General features: G+C 33.8%; 2 non-coding genes across 2 annotated transcripts; both read right to left on the reverse strand.

Moving 5' to 3' along the window:
* Positions 1 to 7,611: 7,611 nt before the first annotated feature.
* Positions 7,612 to 11,561, reverse strand: LOC138927622 (large subunit ribosomal RNA). Its single transcript, XR_011444070.1, has one exon. It is a non-coding gene; the product is annotated as a large subunit ribosomal RNA (ribosomal RNA).
* Positions 11,562 to 11,879: 318 nt separating this feature from the next.
* Positions 11,880 to 12,058, reverse strand: LOC138927623 (5.8S ribosomal RNA). The gene has a single exon (XR_011444071.1). It is a non-coding gene; the product is annotated as a 5.8S ribosomal RNA (ribosomal RNA).
* Positions 12,059 to 14,394: the final 2,336 nt, after the last annotated feature.

The raw sequence follows: 14,394 nt of genomic DNA on the forward strand, positions 1-14,394 counted from the left end.
TTCATATATTTATATATTTTCATATATATAGTTTATTCATATTTATTTATACAATAATAATAATAATAATATTACTACTATTATCATATACGTATATGAAATTAAATTTAATTCCATATACTTACTAGGATATAATAAAAAGAAATTTTTATTTGCCTAGAACCAGAAATTAACGATAATAATTGGAAACTTGTCAAATTATAATTTATAATAAGACGTAGACGCTTCAACGATATTATCTAAGTATACAATATAGTGTATATATAATATATAATATAGTATGTTATATTATATAGATAGGCTTACACCACCTACCATATATACCTTTTTGACCACACTTTCGTCAAGCTGGGTATTTATTTGCCTTCTTTCCCTCACCTAAAAATACTCATCGGTATTTTAGTATATTCATATAATATAAATAATATACTATATTGGTAGGACGACACCACCTACCCTATATACCTTTTTGAACACACTTTCGTCAAGCTGGGTATTTATTTGCCTTTTTACCCTCACCTAAATATACTCATCGGTATATTTCAGTATATTTTAGTATATCCATATGAATATGTATATCCATATCCATATCCATATCCATATCCATATGAAAATAATTTAATATTTCCATATTTATTATAATATAATAAATATTATTATATTATATATTATATGGTAGGCTATCCCCATCACCTACCATATATTTCATATACATATAAATATTTTCATATCCATATATATTTTTTTATATTCATATATTTTCATATATGTTATATGCATATGTATTCATAACCATATGCTCATATATTAATACTGGCGGTCTTCTGTTTAATATAATATTATTTTAATATTATATTGGCAGGCTGAACACCACCTACCCTATATACCTTTTTGAACACGGTTTCGTCAATCCGGTCATTTATTGTATGGGAAGTATGACTTTCCCACACATATTTGGATATCCATACGATTGCATATCCATATGAAAATATTTTTAATATTTTTAATATATTTTTAATATTTCCATATTTAATATAATATAATTAAATTATTATATTATATATTATATGGTAGGCTATCACCATCACCTACCATATATTTCATATACATATAAATATTTTCATATCCATATATATTTTTTTATATTCATATATTTTCATATATGTTATATGCATATGTATTCATAACCATATGCTTATATATTAATACTGGCGGTCTTCTGTTTAATATAATATTATTTTAATATTATATTGGTAGGCCGAACACCACCTACCCTATATACCTTTTTGAACACGGTTTCGTCAATCCGGTCATTTATTGTATGGGAAGTATGACTTTCCCACACATATTTGGATATCCATACGATTGCATATCCATATGAAAATATTTTTAATATTTTTAATATATTTTTAATATTTCCATATTTAATATAATATAATTAAATTATTATATTATATATTATATGGTAGGCTATCACCATCACCTACCATATATTTCATATACATATAAATATTTTCATATCCATATATATTTTTTTATATTCATATATTTTCATATATGTTATATGCATATGTATTCATAACCATATGCTCATATATTAATACTGGCGGTCTTCTGTTTAATATAATATTATTTTAATATTATATTGGTAGGCCGAACACCACCTACCCTATATACCTTTTTGAACACGGTTTCGTCAATCCGGTCATTTATTGTATGGGAAGTATGACTTTCCCACACATATTTGGATATCCATACGATTGCATATCCATATGAAAATATTTTTAATATTTTTAATATATTTTTAATATTTCCATATTTAATATAATATAATTAAATTATTATATTATATATTATATGGTAGGCTATCCTCATCACCTACCATATATTTCATATACATATAAATATTTTCATATCCATATATATTTTTTTATATTCATATATTTTCATATATGTTATATGCATATGTATTCATAACCATATGCTCATATATTAATACTGGCGGTCTTCTGTTTAATATAATATTATTTTAATATTATATTGGCAGGCTGAACACCACCTACCCTATATACCTTTTTGAACACGGTTTCGTCAATCCGGTCATTTATTGTATGGGAAGTATGACTTTCCCACACATATTTGGATATCCATACGATTGCATATCCATATGAAAATATTTTTAATATTTTTAATATATTTTTAATATTTCCATATTTAATATAATATAATTAAATTATTATATTATATATTATATGGTAGGCTAACATCATCACCTACCATATATTCCATATACATATAAATATTTTCATATTCATATATATTTTTTTTTATATATTCATATATTTTCATATATGTTATATGCATATGTATTCATAACCATATGCTTATATATTAATACTGGCGATCTTCTGTTTAATATAATATTATTTTAATATTATATTGGTAGGCCGAACACCACCTACCCTATATACCTTTTTGAACACGGTTTCGTCAATCCGGTCATTTATCGTATAGGAAGTACGACTTTCCCACACATATTTGGATATCCATACGATTGCATATCCATATGAAAATATTTTTAATATTTTTAATATTCGTGAGTTTTTAAATAGGGACAGAAGGAATCTCTTGAATTGAATCATGCGCGTCACTAATAAGATGACGAGGCATTTGGCTACCTATGCGAAAGTAATTCAACTCCCGCCGTCTTAAGGTTTAAGACTTATAACAATATATGTTTAATATTTTTAATATCCGTGAGGTTTTAAATAGGGACAGAAGGAATCTCTTGAATTGAATCATGCGCGTCACTAATAAGATGACGAGGCATTTGGCTACCTATGCGAAAGTAATTCAACTCCCGCCGTCTTAAGGTTTAAGACTTATAACAATATATGTTTAATATTTTTAATATCCGTGAGGTTTTAAATAGGGACAGAAGGAATCTCTTGAATTGAATCATGCGCGTCACTAATAAGATGACGAGGCATTTGGCTACCTATGCGAAAGTAATTCAACTCCCGCCGTCTTAAGGTTTAAGACTTATAACAATATATGTTTAATATTTTTAATATCCGTGAGGTTTTAAATAGGGACAGAAGGAATCTCTTGAATTGAATCATGCGCGTCACTAATAAGATGACAAGGCATTTGGCTACCTATGCGAAAGTAATTCAACTCCCGCCGTCTTAAAGTTTAAGACTTATAACAATATAAATGAAATATATTATTTTCATTTTTCACGTCACTATTAAGATGACGAGGCATTTGGCTACCTAATCGAAAGTAATTCAGTTTCCGCCGTCATAAGGTTTAAGACTTAGAAGAATATATGAAAAAAAATATTTTCATTTTTCACGTCACTAATAAGATGACGAGGCATTTGGCTACCTATGCGAAAGTAATTCAACTCCCGCCGTCTTAAAGTTTAAGACTTATAACAATATAAATGAAAAATATTATTTTCATTTTTCACGTCACTAATAAGATGACGAGGCATTTGGCTACCTATGCGAAAGTAATTCAACTCCCGCCGTCTTAAGGTTTAAGACTTATAACAATATATGTTTAATATTTTTAATATCCGTGAGGTTTTAAATAGGGACAGAAGGAATCTCTTGAATTGAATCATGCGCGTCACTAATAAGATGACGAGGCATTTGGCTACCTATGCGAAAGTAATTCAACTCCCGCCGTCTTAAGGTTTAAGACTTATAACAATATATGTTTAATATTTTTAATATCCGTGAGGTTTTAAATAGGGACAGAAGGAATCTCTTGAATTGAATCATGCGCGTCACTAATAAGATGACGAGGCATTTGGCTACCTATGCGAAAGTAATTCAACTCCCGCCGTCTTAAGGTTTAAGACTTATAACAATATATGTTTAATATTTTTAATATCCGTGAGGTTTTAAATAGGGACAGAAGGAATCTCTTGAATTGAATCATGCGCGTCACTAATAAGATGACGAGGCATTTGGCTACCTATGCGAAAGTAATTCAACTCCCGCCGTCTTAAGGTTTAAGACTTATAACAATATATGTTTAATATTTTTAATATCCGTGAGGTTTTAAATAGGGACAGAAGGAATCTCTTGAATTGAATCATGCGCGTCACTAATAAGATGACAAGGCATTTGGCTACCTATGCGAAAGTAATTCAACTCCCGCCGTCTTAAGGTTTAAGACTTATAACAATATATGTTTAATATTTTTAATATCCGTGAGGTTTTAAATAGGGACAGAAGGAATCTCTTGAATTGAATCATGCGCGTCACTAATAAGATGACGAGGCATTTGGCTACCTATGCGAAAGTAATTCAACTCCCGCCGTCTTAAGGTTTAAGACTTATAACAATATATGTTTAATATTTTTAATATCCGTGAGGTTTTAAATAGGGACAGAAGGAATCTCTTGAATTGAATCATGCGCGTCACTAATAAGATGACGAGGCATTTGGCTACCTATGCGAAAGTAATTCAACTCCCGCCGTCTTAAGGTTTAAGACTTATAACAATATATGTTTAATATTTTTAATATCCGTGAGGTTTTAAATAGGGACAGAAGGAATCTCTTGAATTGAATCATGCGCGTCACTAATAAGATGACGAGGCATTTGGCTACCTATGCGAAAGTAATTCAACTCCCGCCGTCTTAAGGTTTAAGACTTATAACAATATATGTTTAATATTTTTAATATCCGTGAGGTTTTAAATAGGGACAGAAGGAATCTCTTGAATTGAATCATGCGCGTCACTAATAAGATGACGAGGCATTTGGCTACCTATGCGAAAGTAATTCAACTCCCGCCGTCTTAAGGTTTAAGACTTATAACAATATATGTTTAATATTTTTAATATCCGTGAGGTTTTAAATAGGGACAGAAGGAATCTCTTGAATTGAATCATGCGCGTCACTAATAAGATGACGAGGCATTTGGCTACCTATGCGAAAGTAATTCAACTCCCGCCGTCTTAAGGTTTAAGACTTATAACAATATATGTTTAATATTTTTAATATCCGTGAGGTTTTAAATAGGGACAGAAGGAATCTCTTGAATTGAATCATGCGCGTCACTAATAAGATGACAAGGCATTTGGCTACCTATGCGAAAGTAATTCAACTCCCGCCGTCTTAAGGTTTAAGACTTATAACAATATATGTTTAATATTTTTAATATCCGTGAGGTTTTAAATAGGGACAGAAGGAATCTCTTGAATTGAATCATGCGCGTCACTAATAAGATGACGAGGCATTTGGCTACCTATGCGAAAGTAATTCAACTCCCGCCGTCTTAAGGTTTAAGACTTATAACAATATATGTTTAATATTTTTAATATCCGTGAGGTTTTAAATAGGGACAGAAGGAATCTCTTGAATTGAATCATGCGCGTCACTAATAAGATGACGAGGCATTTGGCTACCTATGCGAAAGTAATTCAACTCCCGCCGTCTTAAGGTTTAAGACTTATAACAATATATGTTTAATATTTTTAATATCCGTGAGGTTTTAAATAGGGACAGAAGGAATCTCTTGAATTGAATCATGCGCGTCACTAATAAGATGACGAGGCATTTGGCTACCTATGCGAAAGTAATTCAACTCCCGCCGTCTTAAGGTTTAAGACTTATAACAATATATGTTTAATATTTTTAATATCCGTGAGGTTTTAAATAGGGACAGAAGGAATCTCTTGAATTGAATCATGCGCGTCACTAATAAGATGACAAGGCATTTGGCTACCTATGCGAAAGTAATTCAACTCCCGCCGTCTTAAGGTTTAAGACTTATAACAATATATGTTTAATATTTTTAATATCCGTGAGGTTTTAAATAGGGACAGAAGGAATCTCTTGAATTGAATCATGCGCGTCACTAATAAGATGACGAGGCATTTGGCTACCTATGCGAAAGTAATTCAACTCCCGCCGTCTTAAGGTTTAAGACTTATAACAATATATGTTTAATATTTTTAATATCCGTGAGGTTTTAAATAGGGACAGAAGGAATCTCTTGAATTGAATCATGCGCGTCACTAATAAGATGACGAGGCATTTGGCTACCTATGCGAAAGTAATTCAACTCCCGCCGTCTTAAGGTTTAAGACTTATAACAATATATGTTTAATATTTTTAATATCCGTGAGGTTTTAAATAGGGACAGAAGGAATCTCTTGAATTGAATCATGCGCGTCACTAATAAGATGACAAGGCATTTGGCTACCTATGCGAAAGTAATTCAACTCCCGCCGTCTTAAAGTTTAAGACTTATAACAATATAAATGAAAAATATTATTTTCATTTTTCACGTCACTAATAAGATGACGAGGCATTTGGCTACCTAAACGAAAGTAATTCATCTTCCGCCGTTATAAGGTTTAAGACTTATAACAATATAAATGAAAAATATTATTTTCATTTTTCACGTCACTAATAAGATGACGAGGCATTTGGCTACCTATGCGAAAGTAATTCAACTCCCGCCGTCTTAAAGTTTAAGACTTATAACAATATAAATGAAAAATATTATTTTCATTTTTCACGTCACTATTAAGATGACGAGGCATTTGGCTACCTAAACGAAAGTAATTCATCTTCCGCCGTTATAAGGTTTAAGACTTATAACAATATAAATGAAAAATATTATTTTCATTTTTCACGTCACTAATAAGATGACGAGGCATTTGGCTACCTATGCGAAAGTAATTCAACTCCCGCCGTCTTAAAGTTTAAGACTTATAACAATATAAATGAAAAATATTATTTTCATTTTTCACGTCACTAATAAGATGACGAGGCATTTGGCTACCTATGCGAAAGTAATTCAACTCCCGCCGTCTTAAGGTTTAAGACTTATAACAATATATGTTTAATATTTTTAATATCCGTGAGGTTTTAAATAGGGACAGAAGGAATCTCTTGAATTGAATCATGCGCGTCACTAATAAGATGACGAGGCATTTGGCTACCTATGCGAAAGTAATTCAACTCCCGCCGTCTTAAGGTTTAAGACTTATAACAATATATGTTTAATATTTTTAATATCCGTGAGGTTTTAAATAGGGACAGAAGGAATCTCTTGAATTGAATCATGCGCGTCACTAATAAGATGACGAGGCATTTGGCTACCTATGCGAAAGTAATTCAACTCCCGCCGTCTTAAAGTTTAAGACTTATAACAATATAAATGAAAAATATTATTTTCATTTTTCACGTCACTAATAAGATGACGAGGCATTTGGCTACCTAAAAGAAAGTAATTCATCTTCCGCCGTTATAAGGTTTAAGACTTATAACAATATAAATGAAAAATATTATTTTCATTTTTCACGTCACTAATAAGATGACGAGGCATTTGGCTACCTAAACGAAAGTAATTCAACTCCCGCCGTCTTAAGGTTTAAGACTTATAACAATATAAATGAAAAATATTATTTTCATTTTTCACGTCACTAATAAGATGACGAAACAGTTAGTAGGCCACAATTAGTAGGGAAACGTGGACAACCCGTGATAAATCCTTATATGCTTTCTTAGATATAGCATATAAAGATTTTTTATACTAAATATACATATTTACACATGCATATTTACATTTTTTTTATATTTCGAATCATCAAGCAAAGGATAAGCTTCAGTGGATCGCAGTATGGCAGCTGCTCAACCACTTACAACACCTTGCCCGTTACAAAAGTCGTTTACAATTGATTCTAGGCTTTGTCATTGTATTAAATAATGTTTTCATATGTAACTAGCATGGCATCAGGTGATCAAAGATCCTCCCAATTTACTATGTTACAAATTACATTGGCATCACATCCATTGTCGTTTAAAATATAAATAATAAACTTTAAATGGTTTAGAAGCCATACAATGCAAATTGCCCCTTATTTATCATTGCAGTCCAGCACGGATACGACCTTAGAGGCGTTCAGGCATAATCCAACGGACGTAGCGTCATACCACTGTTCGCTCGAACAAGTATTGTGCCATTGGTCCGTACCTGCGGTTCCTCTCGTACTACGCAGGAATGCTGTCGCAACAACGTTTTGTCATTAGTAGGGTAAAACTAACCTGTCTCACGACGGTCTAAACCCAGCTCACGTTCCCTTGCATGGGTGAACAATCCAACGCTTGGTGAATTTTGCTTCACAATGATAGGAAGAGCCGACATCGAAGGATCAAAAAGCGACGTCGCTATGAACGCTTGGCCGCCACAAGCCAGTTATCCCTATGGTAACTTTTCTGACACCTCTTGTTAAAAACTCTTTAAACCAAAAGGATCGATAGGCCGAGCTTTTGCTGTCCCTGTGTGTACTGAACACCGAGATCAAGTCAGCATTTGCCCTTTTGCTCTATGTGTGGTTTCTGTCCGCACTGAGCTGGCCTTGGGACACCTCCGTTATTATTTGAGAGATGTACCGCCCCAGTCAAACTCCCTACCTGGCAATGTCCTTGAATTGGATCATACCTGAGTAATTGGAGTTATACCAAATTTTCAAATCGATAATACATGAATGCATCTCTCATTAAAGAATTTGTTTGCGATTATATAACAAACTCGTGATACTTTGATCAAGAAGCTTGCATCAAAACCCAATACCATAAGATATAATAAATATATCCGTATAATGGCTAGGAAATGATACACGTTCCATTTAATCAAGTAAGTAAGGAAACAATAAGAGTAGTGGTATTTCATTGTCGATACCAAACCGAAGTCTAATATCTCCCACTTATTCTACACCTCTTATGTCTCCTTACACTGCCAGATTAGAGTCAAGCTCAAAAGGGTCTTCTTTCCCCGCTAATTATTCCAAGCCCGTTCCCTTGGCTGTGGTTTCGCTAGATAGTAGATAGGGACAGAAGGAATCTCGTTAATCCATTCATGCGCGTCACTAATTAGATGACGAGGCATTTGGCTACCTTAAGAGAGTCATAGTTACTCCCGCCGTTGACCCGCGCTTACTTGAATTTCTTCACTTTGACATTCAGAGCACTGGGCAGAAATCACATTGTGTCAACACCCGCTAGGGCCATCACAATGCTTTGTTTTAATTAGACAGTCGGATTCCCCAAGTCCGTGCCAGTTCTGAATTGATTGTTAATTGATAATCGTTATAATTAATAAGAACTAATTGGTTTGACCCAACTAGTATTCTTAAAAATTTTAGCAAGAAAGTTCCACAATTGGATACGTAACTAAACTATCCGGGGAACAAGTTACAACCATAAATGATTATAACTCTATTTACCCAGAACGAGCACATAAACCATATTATTGTTTCCCAATCAAGCCCGACTATCTCAATCTTCAGAGCCAATCCTTATCCCGAAGTTACGGATCTAATTTGCCGACTTCCCTTACCTACATTATTCTATCGACTAGAGACTCTTCACCTTGGAGACCAGCTGCGGATATTGGTACGGCCTGTTGAGAAGTTTGCGTATCCCCACCATAAATTTTCAAGGTCCGAGGAGAAAATATCGACACAACAGTATATGTCATGCTCTTCTAGCCCATCTACCATATCTCTCTGCGAAAGACTTCCATGGTAGTACGACTATAAAACAGAAAAGAAAACTCTTCCGATATCTCTCGACGGCTTCTTTATGGTCGTTCCTGTTGCCAGGATGAGCACGAGGCCCATATTTAATAACAAACGGATACTCAACAGGTTACGGAATTGGAACCGTATTCCCTTTCGTTCAAAATTATTCAAGTATATAATTTTCACAATAATTGTAATATTTATTTTTACTTGAAAATTTTCGGCTTTCGCCTTGAACTTAGGACCGACTAACTCGTGATCAACCACTGTTCACACGAAACCCTTCTCCACTTCAGTCCTCCAAGGTCTCATTCGATTATTTGCTACTACCACCAAGATCTGTACCAATAGCAGCTCCATGCAGGCTTACGCCAAACACTTCTACGCATACCATTGTACCTTCCTACTCACTAAAGTTTCAAAATTTATATTACAAGTAATATAAATCATCTACTTTAGCGGTAATGTATAGGTATACAACTTAAGCGCCATCCATTTTAAGGGCTAGTTGCTTCGGCAGGTGAGTTGTTACACACTCCTTAGCGGATTTCGACTTCCATGATCACCGTCCTGCTGTTTTAAGCAACCAACGCCTTTCATGGTTTCTGCATGAGTTGTTAATTTGGGCACCGTAACATTACGTTTGGTTCATCCCACAGCGCCAGTTCTGCTTACCAAAAGTGGCCCACTGGGCACATTATATCATAACCTTAAACTTCATATCAAGAAAGTTAAGGTTCTTACCCATTTAAAGTTTGAGAATAGGTTAAGATCGTTTCGACCCTAAGGCCTCTAATCATTCGCTTTACCAGATAAGATTATTTTATATAACATTAAAATGCACCAGCTATCCTGAGGGAAACTTCGGAAGGAACCAGCTACTAGATGGTTCGATTGGTCTTTCGCCCCTATACTCAATTCTGACAATCGATTTGCACGTCAGAACTGTTTCGGTCTTCCATCAGGGTTTCCCCTGACTTCAACCTGATCAAGTATAGTTCACCATCTTTCGGGTCACAGCATATCTGCTCAAGGTACGTTCCAGTTAGAGGCATAAATAATATAAATATTATTATACATAACTATATAGAACGCCCCGGGATTGTGTTAATTAACTATAAAATAGTTAAAAAACTAATCCCATTAATAGTCAAGTTAATTACGCTATTAGGTTTATATCCCAATAACTTGCACATATGTTAGACTCCTTGGTCCGTGTTTCAAGACGGGTCCCGAAGGTATCCTGAATCTTTCGCATTGTTAATCATACAAGTGCATATAATAAACACAAAAATCAATGATAATTATGCCATTATATAATTCCGAAAAATTAACGCACTGTATTCTTATTAATCTATCAACACTTTATCAAATTAATGACATTTATCCTATGTTAAAATGCAAGCATAATAATTTGAATAAACTATAAGTCATATTTTATGATAAATTATATATGTTAATAGATTACAATGTCCTTATATGGAAAAAATGCACACTATTTCTATAATATTATTTAAATATTATAACTTTAATGATGAATTTTCCATAATGGATATTCAGGTTCATCGGGCTTAACCTCTAAGCAGTTTCACGTACTATTTAACTCTCTATTCAGAGTTCTTTTCAACTTTCCCTCACGGTACTTGTTTACTATCGGTCTCATGGTTATATTTAGTTTTAGATGGAGTTTACCACCCACTTAGTGCTGCACTATCAAGCAACACGACTCTTTGGAAACATCATCTAGTAATCATTAACGTTATACGGGCCTGGCACCCTCTATGGGTAAATGGCCTCATTTAAGAAGGACTTAAATCGTTAATTTCTCATACTAGAATATTGACGCTCCATACACTGCATCTCACATTTGCCATATAGACAAAGTGACTTAGTGCTGAACTGATTTCTTTTCGCTCGCCGCTACTAAGAAAATCCTTGTTAGTTTCTTTTCCTCCCCTAATTAATATGCTTAAATTCAGGGGGTAGTCCCATATGAGTTGAGGTTGTATAAAGCAATGTATATATATATAAACAATATATCTCTATGAAGAACAATATATTTGATATATTTTCAATTTTCGCATCTTTAAATAAGAGACAATTCTAGTTAAAAAAAATTTAATTTTTTTTATGCTAGACATTTCTCAGTATTATTTGAATTGAAAAAAGAAAGAATTGTATATCTTCATTTTTTCTTTTATAAATATTTGAGATAATTGCTTTTATATTTAATATTATGAATATATAAATATATCCAATAATATACCATATGCATATCATTATAAAAATATATAATAATAAGCAACTTTATTAGCATAGTCTTACAACCCTCAACCATATGTAGTCCAAGCAGCACTATAAAATTAATTAAAGTACATAACAGCATGGACTGCGATATGCGTTCAAAATGTCGATGTTCATGTGTCCTGCAGTTCACACGATGACGCACAGTTTGCTGCGTTCTTCATCGACCCATGAGCCGAGTGATCCACCGCTTAGAGTTTTATAAATATATATAAATATACAATTCGTCAATTATGTTTTTATTGAAAGAAATTAAAAATACACCATTTAACTGGCATATATCAATTCCTTCAATAAAGTTATTTTTATACCTAAAATAATTGTTGCGAAATGTCTTAGTTTTATATAATCAATATAAATATAATTTATATTGTTTTAATATTATATAAAGCATTAACCTGTATATCAGGTACAACAATGTATATTTTAGGTGTTGCATTTATCAATGTATGCGCATAATTTAATATGAACAATACATCACGCAACGCATGTATATTAATTAAATATACACGCAATTTATATTCAATACATTCGTCTATATTTAAACATATAAAATATGTTTAATTTTTTGATATACCTAAAATAATTGTTGCGAAATGTCTTAGTTTTATATAATCAATATAAATATAATTTATATTGTTTTAATATTATATAAAGCATTAACCTGTATATCAGGTACAACAATGTATATTTTAGGTGTTGCATTTATCAATGTATGCGCATAATTTAATATGAACAATACATCACGCAACGCATGTATATTAATTAAATATACACGCAATTTATATTGAAGACAACAAATGGTCTATATATTCAATATAATATATATGTCTTTTATTTTTGGGTAATTTTTATTTATATATTTATATATAATAAATATTTTAATAACGGATAAGATTCATTCAATAATGATCCTTCCGCAGGTTCACCTACGGAAACCTTGTTACGACTTTTACTTCCTCTAAATAATCAAGTTCGGTCAACTTCTGCGAAACAACCGTAACACACAAGGCGTCACAGTGATCACGTCCGGAGACCTCACTAAATAATTCAATCGGTAGTAGCGACGGGCGGTGTGCACAAAGGGCAGGGACGTAATCAATGCGAGTTAATGACTCACACTTACTAGGAATTCCAAGTTCATGTGAACAGTTTCAGTTCACAATCCCAAGCATGAAAGTGGTTCAGCGGTTTACCCGGACCTCTCGGTCTAGGAAATACACGTTGATACTTTCATTGTAGCGCGCGTGCAGCCCAGGACATCTAAGGGCATCACAGACCTGTTATTGCTCAATCTCATTATTGCTAGACGCAATTTGTCCATTTAAGAAGCTAGTATCCTTATAATGGGACAAACCAACAGGTACGGCTCCACTTATATAAACACATTCAAACACAATAAACATTTTACTGCTACCATGAATGAAGGCTATATAAGCTTCAACATGCTGAGCACAAAGATATCTAATTAATCTATTTGAGTCTTGTTCGTTATCGGAATTACCTAGACAAATTGCTCCACGACCTAACAACGGCCATGCACCACCACCCATAGATTCGAGAAAGAGCTATCAATCTGTCTTACACACTTATGTTCGGACCTGGTAAGTTTTCCCGTGTTGAGTCAAATTAAGCCGCAGGCTCCACTCCTGGTGGTGCCCTTCCGTCAATTCCTTAAGGTTTCAGCGTGGCACCCACACTCCCCCCGGAGCCCCAGAGCGTGCGTTTCCCGGGAAGCGACTGAGAGAGCATAAAAGTAGCTACACCCAATTGCTAGCTGGCATCGTTTATGGTTAGACTAGGGCGGTATCTGATCGCCTTCGAACCTCTAACTTTGTTCTTGATTAATGAAAACATCTTGGCAAATGCTTTCGCTTAAGTTAGTCTTACGACGGTCCAAGAATTTCACCTCTCGCGTCGTAATACTAATGCCCCCAAACTGCTTCTATTAATCATTACCTCTTGATCTGAAAACCAATGAAAGCAGAACAGAGGTCTTATTTCATTATCCCATGCACAGAATATTCAGGCATTTGAAGCCTGCTTTAAGCACTCTAATTTGTTCAAAGTCATTGTACCGGCCCACAATACACCTACTTTAAGAGAACTAATGCAGGTTGTTAAATAGGAGGAACATATGAAAAAATACAATTATTTAAACATATATATAACCCCCACCCGTAATACGCTTACATACATAAAGGTATAGTACTAACTACAATTGTATGTTTGTACTACCCGTATGAAGCACAAGTTCAACTACGAACGTTTTTTAAACCGCAACAACTTTAATATACGCTATTGGAGCTGGAATTACCGCGGCTGCTAGCACCAGACTTGCCCTCCAATTGGTCCTTGTTAAAGGATTTAAAGTGTACTCATTCCGATTACAGGGCCTCGGATATGAGTCCTGTATTGTTATTTTTCGTCACTACCTCCCCGAGCTGGGAGTGGGTAATTTACGCGCCTGCTGCCTTCCTTAGATGTGGTAGCCGTTTCTCAGGCTCCCTCTCGGAATCGAACCCTGATTCCCCC

This window comes from Drosophila bipectinata, unplaced genomic scaffold (genome assembly GCF_030179905.1).
Source record: "Drosophila bipectinata strain 14024-0381.07 unplaced genomic scaffold, DbipHiC1v2 scaffold_44, whole genome shotgun sequence".
In the NCBI taxonomy this organism is placed as follows: Eukaryota; Metazoa; Arthropoda; class Insecta; order Diptera; family Drosophilidae; genus Drosophila; species Drosophila bipectinata.